The sequence below is a fragment of the Neolamprologus brichardi genome, chromosome 12 (genome assembly GCF_056152115.1).
Source record: "Neolamprologus brichardi isolate AB-2024 chromosome 12, ASM5615211v1, whole genome shotgun sequence".
Classification (NCBI taxonomy): Eukaryota; Metazoa; Chordata; class Actinopteri; order Cichliformes; family Cichlidae; genus Neolamprologus; species Neolamprologus brichardi.
In genome coordinates, this window is record NC_142115.1 from 4911440 (window position 1) to 4926290 (window position 14851).

The following is a 14851-nucleotide window of genomic DNA, read 5'->3' on the forward strand; positions in this document are numbered from 1 at the left end:
TCTTAGGCTTTGACACTTTCTCCCTCTTCTGGCGTCCCAAGTTTGAGACGGTTGCTCATTGAAGTCAAGTATGAAATCTGGTGGTTGACCCGTGAAGAATGTTTCGATGAGGCTTCACCGACTTTACGCAACTCCACAAAGTCATTGTCACCAGAGCAAAGGCATTTAGCTTGCAAGCTTGCAGTCTGACTGCTCTCTGTCAGGAATTTCAAGGTTGTCTAGTTTGCTTCGCAGATTACACGTCTGGTTTTGTTACAAATGTCGCTTCTGAAAAAGACTTTCCTCCCTTCGTGACTACTTATTCAGCTGCACTCAGAAGAAGTAATGGGAGTCTTGTTGGTAGCCCAGCAGAGGTGAGGGCCTGTGAAATGAGCTTATCTGACCCCTGATAAGAACAGGATACCCTGAGGAATGGTCTAAATTCAATACACATGACTCTGTCTTTATCTGAGAGGATGTGGGTGTTTGAAAAGTGGCTACATGTAGCACCGCGGTTAGGTTTGGCCTACCTACACCAGTCCAATAGATGACAATTGGGCATTGGGCCACCAGCAAGGGTATGCTACAGTGTCATAATTTGTGGTTCTGAATCTCCAATGTCATTAAAAGAGCAATTACATACCACAACCTCAGCCTCTAAATCATCTGGACAGGTCTTTTGCCACACGGGAAGCCGTTTTATTATTTCTGGAAGCGGCACAAAGGTTTATTGAGCTCATGTTTGGTGACGGCGTACAACAAAGAGACAGTTTGTGTGTATTCGTGCCAGACTATGGCAGTTTGGATCGTAACAGCCTGCATGCAAAAACAATCCAACACTCATAATGTTTGGATCTAAACAAGACGTGTCTGGTGTTTTGCATTTGGACTTGCACGAATTAGGATTCTGTTGTTGCACCTTTTCACAACCCCTTAATCATCGTCTGTTTGATCAATTGTGTCCCCCCACCCCACCCACACCCATTAAAGCACTCGACATTTAGATTAATTGCTCGAGTAATTTCATTATTGTGGAGTTACAGCACACCTTTGCAGCCGCCATTGGTGCTGGAATGAAATGGGATTACAGCAGCGCTTAATGCGGAAAGCCTTGCTTTATCAAGCTGAAAAAGTGAACCAGCCTTAAGCTGCTTCAGAAAGGCAAATCAAAGCTAGCGTGATCAGAAGGATTCACTCATTGAGCTTCAGATAGGAGAACATTTCCAGCAATGGAATGACACGGCTCAGGGAGATCTCACCGCTTCATTCAGTCACAGCCCACAAATGCTGTCGTTTTCAGACTCCTCGATCTTCTTATCGTCTACAAACATGGCTGTTGAGTCACTTGGCTGGTCGCACCAACAGTTGTCCACCACTGTAGTCCAGACTAAAATATCTCAATGACCATGTGTTTCATTTTCTTTTCTTATTGTTATTGTTATTATTATCATCAGACTTATTATTATTCCAACTTTACGTTTAACCTTTGTGGTTTTTGATGAAACGCTTTCACGTCTTTGTTAGATTACCATTTTCATTGTACTCCTGTTCACATCATGTTCACAGCTCAGAATGATTATAATTATAATTTTTAATGGTTGTTATATTTGTGTGATAAACCTCACTAGATCCAAAATAGAAATGTCTGTGTTAGAACAGCCATAGTTATAGTAAATGGACTGCTTCTTATACAATGCTTTTCTACTCTATCGGAGCACCTAATGCGCTTTTATACTTGTCTCATTCACACAAGCACTTTTTTCTATGGTATTTCTACATAAGTGTTTTTCTATCTAACATTTATACACATTGGAGCAACTTGGAGTTAATATCTGCTCAGTTAACAGGTTAACATTGCTCAGTCTGCGTGTAGTCTAATTGTAATGTTGAACCATCAACATTACAATTAGTCAATGACATGCTCTACAGCTACCCCACCAAATCAGAAACTGTCTGTGGAGACACCGAACTTTGATGGTTAACATTGCAAGGCTTGCAATGTTAACCATCAAAGTTCAGTTCAAGCTAGCAATGAAGCTAGCATCAGCCTATCTACATTTCTGTTCTGTGTTCACATTCTGTAAATGTGTTAGCGTGCTGACATTAGCATTTGCCAGCCTATTGTCCTACTTTATATGGCTATGATCCATCGACTGTATATAAAAGGATTTATTCACCTTGCTGTCACACATTTCTTTGGACTGCATTTTGAAGCCTCGGTGTGTTTTTGCTCCAGCTAAGATGACTTTCTGGAGCTACAAGTCATATAGGCATGGAGTCCCAAGTTATTCAGCTAATGCTAGCACACTTGGTTAGCTTGCCACTGGTGCAGCGCTAACTTTATACCTTAACACAAAACTTCAAAAAACCTCTGGCTTATAGAAAGATAATTAATAACTATAATAAAACTATACACAGAGACCAAGACCGTTTTTTGGTATCAGTCTGCAAACGTGTTTTGTTTTGGGTTTTATTCTGATAATTTGGGCACTTTATCACAGGCGCGTTCACATACTGACTTGCTTTTAGAGCCAGCCTGAAGTGGCCGGACCAGGAACTGCAGTTTTTGGTACTTCAGGTTTTCAACAATGGCATTTGCCAAGTAGTAAAAGTAGAGAGCTGTTCAGCCGTATCACCTTTGGACATGTTCTTTTAAATATGTTTAGTCTGTGTGTGTTAAACTATTTTCTAGTGCATTTAAAGTCAGAATTAATCGATAAAATCAAAAGCTAGTGTGCAAACACTGAACTAATAAAAGCTTTTGAACGTTATAGGCTGGAAATAGTTGCAATAGTTTGGGAGAAAAAAAACCCTAATCAAAACAAACGCAAAAAAAGAGCCACGAATAGTTTCAGTTTCAATCTGGTTAAACCTCTCTTAAGACTAAATCTGACACACAAACATCCAGACACTTCTGGCAGGGATACACTGACACACTGTTTTACACTGTCTTTATTGGGAGGAATTCTCAGCCAGCTTCTACTTAACAAACAGCTTCATTTCTTGCAAACAGTAGCAGGGCAAAGAAATCATAGTAACACCAAGCTGACAGTTTCCTCCTGAATGCTGCTCTGGGGCTCTGGTGTTATCAGCTTAAGTCACATCACATAAATCAAAGCACTTTCTAGTGGCACAGAGGATTCCTGCTCTGCAGCCAGCACATCTGACGCGTAAGCCTGGGCCCGACTTGGGCATCACTGGTGCAGATTGCAGCTGTTGCTGATGGTCCTGACTGTAAACATGCATATAGTAAGAATACACACAGACAGTCTGAGCTGCAGAGACGGTTGTTTTTGGGATACACACTGAGCTCACCCTCTGGCTGCTGTCGATGCCTGTGTGATTGATTGTCTTTCCTGTTTAGCTGTGTGTAGTAAGAGCAGCAGTTTGTGAATGAATCACACACGCTCACGCTTCACATTTGCCATGCTGTATGTATGGGTGGTGTTTAAGCTCACAATTATGCCTGACTGTGTTTATTTTTTGCCAAACTTGTGAAACAGCAGTATATTTTATATACCATGCAGGCTGGCGGGAAGCATGTGGATGCATGGCACGAGCTCTGTTGTTTGCAGTCTGTGTTTTGTGGGTCACACACACACTTACTACGTCTTGTACAGCTTCTTTCGGTAAACACTAACTTCCCTTAAAAATAAGGTTGCGTGTTTTACAAAACACACAGACCGTTCAAGAGCAGGAGTGTTACCGTCACAGGCAAACTTTGGTACACCCACGCTCGCAGAGGCCAGTGCGCATTTAACGCTCGATAATTATCATTCACGCTGTAACCTTTGGCCTCAATGTCATCCCGAATGACAAATGAAGAAGGAACATAGACGAGAAGTGCTCATTACTGTACGTCTGGGCTTACTCATCTGGGTTACGTCCACCCAAAGGTGCTTCAGACTGTCTGTGTTTTTATGCTTTTTGCTTGCAGTGGAAACAGAGACCGCCTGAGTATTTAGATTACAATAACAAAGCAAAAGTATGACATAAGGTCTGTTACCAACAGTTTTTTTTTCTCCTTTTTAATAAAATAAGTCAAATTAATTGTCAGGACATATACTGTACTTAACACACAAATAGTCACACAATTTTTCTTACATATTACTACTTTTAAAGACTATGTACAGAAAGCCAGTTGTTACCCAGTGATGTTAACCAAAGTTGAGTCACTGCTCAATCCCACAACATTTCAGTAGGATTCAAATGTGGCTTTGATCAGGCTGCCTCGGAGCCCTCCATTTGTTTTTGAGCTATTTTTGGCCGTTAGCTGTTGTGCTTTGGGTCGTTACACTCTTGTAAGGTGTGGTTTTACACAAATGGGCTTAAATTATCTTGAAGAACTCTTTGATATGTCATCTTCTAACGTTTTCACCGACAAAACCCGGGTTATTCTTCTGTGCCGACCATGTCTACTGTTACTGCCGCCATACAACTCGACCCGTGATTCCAAATAAAAGCATTGTCTTTGCCTGTTGTAACTTTGAATCTATTTGTCTTTGTTTCCCGTTTAAACTTTCACCTGTAATTCCTTTAATGTAGATCAGATTTTCACTCTTTCTTAGGAAGATTTAAGGATTTTGACACCAACAGCTACCGGTGTTACCTTCAATTGTGGCATCTTTGCACATTTCCTTTGCATCAAACTATCTGCTGAACAAAGTGGACATCATTTCAAGTTGACTCAGGGTTTATTTAACATAATCTGGAGATACTGAAAGTACCTTTCGTCTGCAGGTTTGGGATCTTGGTCACAACACACACTTCATTAGCAGAAAGAAAAGGGCAGCTTCCGTCTGTCTGGAATTTCAAGGATATTAATGTCTTGGTTTCGTTTCGACTGAGCTGCTCTGTAAGACAATAAAATGTCAGTGTGTCCTAAAGTGTCAATGTGTCCTTATCTTGAATATGTCACCTTTATTAATAATTCTGCTTTAAAGAGAATCAACTGCTTGTCTGCTCAAATGTTGGAGTTTCCATGAGATGTAGCGGTCGGAGATAATCATTTTTCTTTCCTGATGCTCCTAGTGGAGACGACCATGAAAAATGGCTTCATCATTAAAGGGGAGTTTAAAGAATAACTGATAAGAATATTAACCTTAGACACTGATTGCCTCCCCTTCTTCACTGTTGCAAGGGAGGTTGGTTTAGCAGTGCTGATATGGCATTAGAGTTGCATTTAGGTCTAATCCTCAAAGTGACAGGCAAGGCAGTCACTCCTCGCCCTCTCTGAGATCTCTCCACTCACACCTGCAAAGATGCCCGAGAAAAAACAAAACGCACACACACACAAGCCGGGGAAGCTTGGCCTCAGCATCGAGTTTTATGATACACTTGCATTGAGCACGTACTCCCATTCGCCGTATCTTCTCTTCTGATAACTCCATGCATGCTTGTCCACCAACACTGCTCTCATTTCAGCGTGAGAGTGGGAGAAAAACTGCTCTGTCAAAATGTTCTCGGTGTAACTCTTTAGAAGATACTTTTAACTCCTTGCTTTTTGCTATCAGTGCACAAGAATGGCTCATGCCAAAGTTTCAGCAGCTTTCAGAGAAACAGCGACATTAGAAAAGAGAGAGAGAGAGAGACTGGGAGAATAATCCAACGGCAAAGATGGTGGAAACAACAGCGTTTTAATACCAAAATACCAAAGCTATTTTTTGCACACATAAAAAAACGTTAAAGTTTACCTTCATTTTTCCACAGTTCGCTTTTGCTGTTGTAGTTAAAGGCAGCCTACAGATGCTTCTGATGGAGTCTTTCATTGGTGCCCACATTTATGAGGCAAATCATTAGATAGTGTCTTGAAATAGATGTTTGGCATTTTGGGAAAAGTGATTATTCATGTTCTTGCTCAGTTTTTTAGAATATCAATACGACTCTCGATTCAGAGCTGGACCAATAACGTTTGTTTTGGCACTGGAGGAAAAAGCTGTCCTGCTTCCACCCAGAGATAAAATCTGCCTTTCCTCACTTCCCAGTCTCGGGGATTAAATGGGAGCTATCATGCTCACTTCTAACTCAATATACAGTGCTCAGCATAAATGAGTACACCCCTCTACATTTGTCAGAAAACCTTTAGTTTCCTTTCAGAATCAACATTTTCTATGAGATACTATAATACAAATGTGGGCCATTGATTGCAAACAAAATTAGTTAATTTGCACACACGAAAAATGATTTTCCTAACAAACTCATTCAAGCCCATGTTGCAAAAATGAGTACACCCCAATTATAGTCTTAGGAGAAAAGCCACACTTAAGACTGCAAAATTCAAATTAGCAGGCATTCAACCACAGGTGAGTCTAATGATTCATTTAAGAGGTGTCCAGCAGACGGGATGATAAAAGGGCATTACTTAACAAAGAAAAGCCCTTCCCATTTCATGCTGCCAGCAATGGATCCACGTGGAAGAGAAATGTCACAAAATCTGAGAAAGGAAATCATTTCTTTACACAAAAAGGTGAGGGCTACAAGAAGATCAGCAACGCTTTACATATCAGTCAAAATACTGTAGCAAAAGTGATCCAAAAATTTAAAAAAGATGGAAGTGCAACCATCTCATAGAGACGTCCAGACCGTCCACGGAAGTTAACATCTCAACAGGAGCGTCTCCTGATGAGAAGGGTTAAGGAAAATCACCATGGAAGTTCACTGCAGTTAGCTAAAGCAGTAGAAAGCCAAACTGGAGTGACCGTTTCCTGTGACACCATCCGGCACACACTGCAGAGGAATGGCATGCATGGGTATCGTCCATGAAGGAAGCCTCTCCTAAAGCCCATGCACAAAAAAGCATGCCTAGAATTTGCTAGGGCCCATGCTGAAAAAGATGAAGACTACTGGGACTCTATACTCTGGAGTGATGAGACAAAGATCACTGTTTTTGGATCTAATGGTTTCAAAACTGTATGGCGTCATAAAGGTGAGGATTTCAAGGGGAAATGCATGGTGCCTACAGCGAAACATGGTGGTGGTAGTGTCCTTATGTGGGGCTGCATGAGTGCTGCTGGTGTTGGGGAGCTGCATTTCATTGATGGTATCATGAACTCAACAATATACTGCTCTGTTCTGAAGAAGAAGATGATGACATCACTCCGTGCACTTGGTCGTCGTGCACTTTTCCAACACGACAATGATCCAAAGCACACATCTAAAGCTACTGTTGCATTTCTGAGGAAGAACAGGGTGAAGGTAATTGAATGGCCAGGTATGTCTCCTGATCTGAACCCAATCGAACACCTGTGGGAAATTCTCCATCCAGCATCCAGGTTCTAAAAGAGGTTATTCTTGAAGAATGGAAAAAGATAGATGTTGCAATATGTCGCAACTTGTTCATTCCATGCCTAGAAGACTTGGTGCTGTCCTTCAAAATCACGGTGGTCATACAAAATACTAGATGTAGTAGTTTTGTTGTGGGGTGCATTCATTTTTGCTTCCACCAATTTTAGTAAAACTGAAGATTTTATAATCTAAGTTATATTATTAAGCTTAATTTCATGTTATGGAGTTGAACAAGTGTTCAATAACCTCATTTATGCTGAGCACTGTATTTATTCTTGGGCTCCACTAGAGGAACTCAACATGCTTGACAGTTCAAAATAGTCCATATTTACCTTATACTGGGCCTTGTCACAGCTCCTCAGTTCATCCACCTGTCAAACTATTTTATGTCACTTTTCCTTCCCGTTAAGGCTGTGTTTTTCTGATTGGATGCCCCTCACAAACATAAGGTTTAAATAGCAGGTGGGTGGTGCATAATGCTTGTTGATAACATATAGCCAAGAGCAGAAAAAAGTGGTTTTAAAGAAAACATATTTAGCAGTTTACCTGTGAACATTAAGCACACGGGTATAACATACACAAAATGTTATTATTTGGAACTTTTGCCATATATAATGAGACAGACTAAGGAAAAATGCTACATCTCCTTTGATACATTATAACTTAAAAAAAAAAGACTTTAATCAATGTAACAAGCTATAACAATATATCAAGTCCTTTCATTTTTCCCAGCTAAACTGACCTAAAAGAGTGCACTACATTCAGTAAACACAATCAAGTTTCTCCTCTGACCGCCTGCATAAACTGAATCAAACACAGTTCCTTAAGAGCTGAACTATTTTTAAGCAGATTTTTATTTTTTGCACGCTTTTTGCTTACTATCAAGTATGTAACAGTTTCACATTAATTATCACCCACTGGAAAAATACTGTGTAGTGTGAGGTAATGTGTCTTGGGATGAGTTGTCTTTGTTTTCTCTCCTCAGGCTCATCACTCTCCTTATGGAGTCCATGTCCGCACCTAAACCATGTAACCATTACTTTATGGTCTCAGGGTACAGACAGAATCATAGTACTCCCATCTATTTCAGTCTGTCTGTGGTCTGCCTGCTGCCCAGCCTTTCTAATTTGGTGATGAGCTGTAAAGTGACCTGCTGCCCCAGCTGGAACAGGAGTGGGATTCCAGGGATTTCCTTACTGGGCCTCTTGGTTTGGACGGATGACACTGCACACCCTGTCACCCTCTCCATGTGGACTCCAGGCCACTTGCTGCAGAGGGCACCCTGGCATTGACCCCCTGCACCCACCCGGCTCATGGGTAAGATGAGATGCCAGGAATAATTGATGATAATGTGGGCCATGATATCTGTCCAGGCAGGGCAGGGGACACCTCTTGCTCCCACCTCCTGCTGAGGGGTTACTGCCACCTCCATTTGCACTAATTGGTGCAAACATTCACTGCTTCACAACTGACATTCACTCTCTTCATGTATGCCATGAAGTGCCTGTGTAAATGACCCTTTGCATTAGTTAATTAGGTGCACTGGCACTCCTAAGTAATTATAACAATGTTACACGTTTTTACTCGATCAAACACTAGTGTGTCTGCAAATAAATTCTAGTGTATAGAGATATTTTTCTCCCCTTTTCCCTCCGTTTTTCAAGTTAAATGAATGTTATTCTCTTTCTTCTCTTTCTTAGACTATGCACTCTCTTCCACTGAGCCACCTGTACTCTGTATTGTTTAATTTTTGGAGTGTAGGGGGATTGACTGTCCCTAATCCATGGCCACAGAAGAGGTTTAAAACACTCCTGTTTCATCTAATCTTCCAGCTTAGACCTAGCCAACCTTGAAACCCCGCTTTCTCCGTGATAGGAATGGACAAATAAAGGTCTCTCCCAGCACTCCCATGAAAGGGCTCTGTGTGCTCTGTGGATTAGGGCCCTGTGTTTTCTCTGTCTCTCTTTCTCAATTAGACTGAAAAAGGGTGAAAAAAATATATAAAGACTCCCCTGTTCATGTAGTATTGCAAGGCTGTAAAAGTTCCATATTTCGCTTTTTTAGATAGGGAATGTTTAGTGGCTCTAAAAAACTAAGTAATCTTTTTACATAAAGAAACATTAACGTCTTAATGTACAGAGATTTGTTGAGAACGGCATGTTCAATATAAAATAGGCCTATTAAGGGTCGTACATAGGTACAGGGTGCCACATTAATAAGCACTCTTCTGATTTAATTTTCAAAAACAAAGTGGAAGCGAGAGAGCGAAAAAGTGAATGACTGTTCTGTTCAGGCACTTTCACGGACAGCTCATATTCTGTAAATAGAGGTCCTTCAGATGCGGCGCATGCTTTGTATCGCCTCTCCCACAGCTGCAGTGAAAACACCGGTGTCTCGCTCAAATGGTATTTTAACAATATTCATTAAAGCGTCTACTTCTTTTCATAAACTGTGTACTCACTATACCCAGCAATAACTCCTGACATCTAAAAATAAGGTCTATATGTTTATTATGGCTATTTTTGAGCCACGTTGCTAACGTTAGCCTGTTTGTTACTAACATCGCGCGAGAGAAACCAAAGCACCTCCAAACATTTTTTTAAAGTTAGTATTGTAGATTTTAACAAAGGCTTGTGTAACATATCTCCTTCAGTATGATAACGAATAACGAAAATCCCGGATGTGAAGTCCAGCATCTGCGTGGAGGGCAGCTTCTTATCTGAGCTGTATTAACATGAGAGCTATATTTCTGTTGTGGATCCACTCTTGTGGATAAAATACACGGTGTACCATTCCTGTAGGTCAGAATGGTACTTAAAGCAGCTTATGTTCCTCGTGACATGTGTTGGAAATAGTTGTGAGGGAGGTTTATATAAATATTTATACATTTTTTTATTTATTGAAGAATGGAGTGTGAGAAATAAGTCAAGGAGAATATTACATTTTTAAAATCAATTCTTTTTAATGAGCATACGTGTCTATTACATATCATCTATGAAATTCTTTTTGGGTATTTACAGGTTATAAAGTTAGTTATTGTATTAGAAAAGCAATGAATATGGAGCCTATAGAGCCTTTGAGGGATGCACAGGTGCTGGACAGGTGTTGTAAATGGTGTTTTGTTACTCAGTCACATTTAAGAGTCCGTTCTGGTTGAACTCCAGAAGCCGTTCACCACCTACAACTAGTTATCCCGTTGTCAAACTTTTCACCATTGATTTGTGCATTCAGTCACTCATCGCTGCCCCTGAAGATGACTGACAGCTGAAGGAGTGGGGGATGTGCAGTCTGACAAAGTGTAACAACTTGCTGTTTCCTGTGTTCCCCAACCCTCAATGCACGATGTCTTTTTTGAATTAGAGCATAATAAGAATGCACTTGTTTTCCTATATTTGCTGCGTTGACAGCATAATCCCCATATATCCGAAGGTGATCACACCCAAAATGTGCGTTGATGTATGATGACCCTCGAGCTGTCGACCCTCTTGTGTGCCTTTTTCCTCTAGTGCCCAGGCAAATGACCTGATGGAGGAAATGGGTGATAATGCAAACAGATAAGGCTCTTGGTACCTGTTGACCACAGTCAGAACCTCCTAAATCAGGACCTTCTGACATGGTGCTCCATCAGTGTCTGCATCAGTGACTCCCACAAGGCATTGAGCCCTTATCTGCAGTGGCCCCTGCTTAGCATTCACGCCATTCACGCGAACAATGCTGCCTCTTCCCGCTCATTGGATCTGTGACTGACAGTGGGTGTTGGTGCACTTGTGTCTGACTTCAGCCTCTATCTGACGCTGGGCTGTTTATCCAGTCCAGATTACCCCCACCAAGACACAATAAAGGGTGTGTGTCTTCCTTGCCACTTCCCATTCTGTTTTTCTAGCTGCATGTTTATAATGGAGCTCGCTCTCTATTTGGCACATTGGTTTCCTCCTCAGGAGGACCTGTATTAGTTGGAAAGGGGGAGGGCTGAGGCAAGAAGGGCTGACTAATGGTTGTAGAATCAGCTCACTACCCACTGATCAACAAGCGAGGTGGAAATGCCATCATGACCAGAAAAAGCAGGGAAGCAGCAGATAAGAGCATTGCCTTTGATAAACAGCTAATAGTGAAGTATGACTAATAGCTGAGGTATGATGTAGTGGCCTTAGAAGAATCTGGAAGCTTTTTCTTGACCTTTGTTGGCTAAGAAAAGGAATTTTACTGGTTTGATAGGTTATAAAGTAGCTTTTTCATTGAGGGCACATCTAGACTGGAGCTTTTGAGCTATGTGTAATCTGCTTTGGGTTTTCATCATGCAGCTCAGATCTCATATTTGATGAGGCTCATATCACAGAATGGGATCTTGGGATTCCATGGCTCCATAATGGCTCTTGTGAAGCTGGGGCATTATAAAAGGTCCCATAATCAACCCCTGTGATCAGTATATCCTTCCCTGCCTGCTCTTTATATTTATGAATGGCACAGTCCCACAAGTCAGGAGCTCGGGAGGGTAGCGTCCGATCACGTGATACAGCACCAAGCGAGGAATTGGTGCTCCCCTCCAACTCTGGTGGAAAAACAAAAAAAAACCAAAACTTTGATGCCCCATATCATAATGACTGTCCTGTGTGTCCCCTCCCTCTTCATATGTGCAGCGATGCTGAGGAGGGTAACGGGCGGTGGTGCAGTCAAAGGGGGGCACAGATAGTCGCTGTGTTTGATCTGAAGGTCGCCAGCCCCTTGCTGGTGTTGAGAGATTCTTGGCGGACGAGGCTGGCTCTCATTTAATAACATGAAGGGGAAGCGGACCTTTCTCTCATAATTAGGCCTAATTACCCTGTAGGTGTGGACAGACGGCCCAAGAAGAGACAAACTGCCTTTATCCGTGGACTTTGAGTCAGATTACCCAGAGCTGTCTTATCTGTTACAGGGCCAGCAGGAGCCTCGGTCCTCTCTTGCCTCTTCCCGCTGGCTCCTAAAACCAGCTCAGGTGTATTAATCAGTCTCCCTGATTTAGTATTCTTGTGCACGACACACAGGTTTAATTAGGTGTAGCTATTCTTTTTTTCATTGTGAACATGCTTAATAAAAAAATGGCCTTCCTGTCTTTTATAGTTCACCTTATGAAGGTTTCTTATGTTTATTAAAAAAAGCAACCCAGTAAATTTTGAGTTCTTTGACCTGGTCCTGCTGCTGGCTTGATTACTGGCTTGAAAAATGCCAGGGCAGATTCCCCCCCCCCCCCCCCCCCCCCTTTGCTTTGCTTCCTTCTTGAAAATACATTTTGGTGACTTCGAGTCACCATGTTGTTTGTTTACAGTCTTTCTCTCCCTTCCTGAGCTGCCTGCATGTTTGTGTTTGGGTTTGTAGCTGACTCGCTTGCAGCCGCAACAGCAGGCCCATTGTTGGGGCCAGTTCAGCGACTGGAAATGCTGACGCCTGGAAAACCTCACTGAGGAAGTAGTGGCTGGGGGAAAATGGCCATTATACTCATCCTTTGGATGTGCGTTTTATTTTTGCAGTTCTCGAGCCCCTGCAAAGCGCGTGTCCGTCGCTGTCTCCGGCTGTTGTCTTTTAGGTGATGGCGAGCTGCAGCCGCCAGTGGAAAGTTCTGCGAGTCGGAACAGCAAGCCAATGAAAACAGCCAGTTTCAGGTCTCAGTGTGACTCGCAGCTTAACACTGGAGGACAATCAGGGGGGCATAACCCACCTGTTACCAGGGTTAGCTCCCCCCTGTCACACACTCACACAGACGCAGGACTAAGGAATGTAGTCTTACCCACCCATTCACAGGAGGAGCAGCTTCACTGATAGACCCATAGAAACACTGCTGCCATCTTCTTCATACCATACAAAACAAGTTTGTACAGTTGTTGCTTTAAGGCGTTTCTGTTGGTTCAGTTCCGAGAAAAGTGACATTAATGGTCAGTATCTCAAACATTTCCAAATTTCAGTCTCAATCTTGTCGTTGGAGATTCCACAAATGTCTTGCACTTATTGGTCGCTGTGCTTTCAGTTGTGTACAGCTCCAGATCCAGTTTCAGTCTGGATACTGTGCCAGTCCGCCAGGCTTTGAGACCTCTCCTGTTCTTTTCTCAAGGCCTTTGTGTGATGTTGTAGTATGACCAAGCAGTCTGTCGGCCTTTGTTAGGTACCTTTCAGGCAGTTGAGTTTTGTCATAATAATGCATCAGTAACATTTGTTCCACACTGCTGTCAGACACACAGAGGGTTTGCAAGTTATTGTGAAAAGTTGGGACAACTGCAGGAATTATGCTCAGAAAGTTTTGAGCACTTAATTCACATAAAGTTCTTTTTAATGAATGAAAATTTCCTACTTTTTCTGAAATGTATTAATTTATTAGACCAACTTAATTACAGGGTAAAAAAGCTGATGCTTTTTTTTTTTTTTTTTTTTTAAATTTCTGCTTTATATATTCATTAATAGTACAGCTGGTGAAATAACCGTCATTGTTAGAACATGGGACTACACTGTTATGTGCTTAATTAGGGAGGTTGATTGGGGGTCTCTGTCTCCCCGCTTCACAGATTCACATGGACAATTTAACCACTAACCTCCTGAAATGAGCTGCTCCTGAATGCCTCGGGCTCCAGTTTCAGTGTCTGCTGATTGCAGAGAGCAAGGGTTATGATAAGTAAAAGTAGGGGAGGGGAGTGAGTGGGGGCTTCCAGTTTTAGGTACCTGTGGGGATGCTTTGGAAAATAATGCCATTAATCAGTTGGTGTAGCAGCCAAGCATTATAGAGAACTTATGTTACTTTTTTGTAGATTTTGGTAGACTCCATTCTTTCATTGTGTATCCTCAGATTTACTCTATGAAACTGAAATCAGGGCTCTTACTATTATATATCTTGGTTCATATTTGGAGTAAATGTGTTCTTGCAGAACATTGTGTTCTTCCCTATACTAACTGCTATCAATATACTGGACACATGTGGGACATATCAGCTGATAGGTGGATAGATAATGTCAGTGGCTGATTTTTACCTGTTATGTCATATCGCTTTTACACTGGCTGAAAAAGCTAATTCTGTGTCACCTCATCCAAAGCTTCTCATTTGATCATCTCAGGTTTGCCAAGGGGAAAGATACACTTCTCTGAACCCAGTTCAAAGGTGATGATGAAAAGCAGTTAATTTTTTAATGATGATCTTTTTGTTTTACTTAAAAAATGGAGGAACGAATCACAACAAATACTGAATAAATTAAGGCAGAGAAATGTGGGAATAGCTAAGCAAGTTTGGGCCTGGTTAGTACTTGGATGGGAATGCCTGTAAGCTTACAGGGGTGGCTGGAGTGCTGATGGCTCTCCAATGCATCCATTGGAGATAGAAAGCACTTAGGTGAAAAAAGCGCTTATATGAATGTGTGAATGGGTAGAAAAAGCACTTTTATAAGAACTACCAATTACCATTTACATATACGTGGGCCACATTCCTGTGCAAAACATACTATAACAATACTAATAATAGCCCAGCTGGTGCATCCGTATGTTTTGTGTTGGCAAGTGTCTTTTCATGTAGTTTGACACCATGATTTTAAACATAGATAGCATTTTATTAGCTGTGATATCAGCCATTCACATG

General features: G+C 41.7%; 1 protein-coding gene across 1 annotated transcript in view; it reads left to right on the top strand.

Moving 5' to 3' along the window:
• Positions 1–9608: 9608 nt before the first annotated feature.
• Positions 9609–14851, top strand: part of gnb1l (guanine nucleotide binding protein (G protein), beta polypeptide 1-like) — a 28714-nt gene continuing 23471 nt past the window's right edge. The window contains exon 1 of the mRNA XM_087848932.1: positions 9609–9668. The gene's annotated coding sequence lies outside the window, so the exon portion shown is untranslated. The remainder of the gene's footprint in view (positions 9669–14851) is intronic.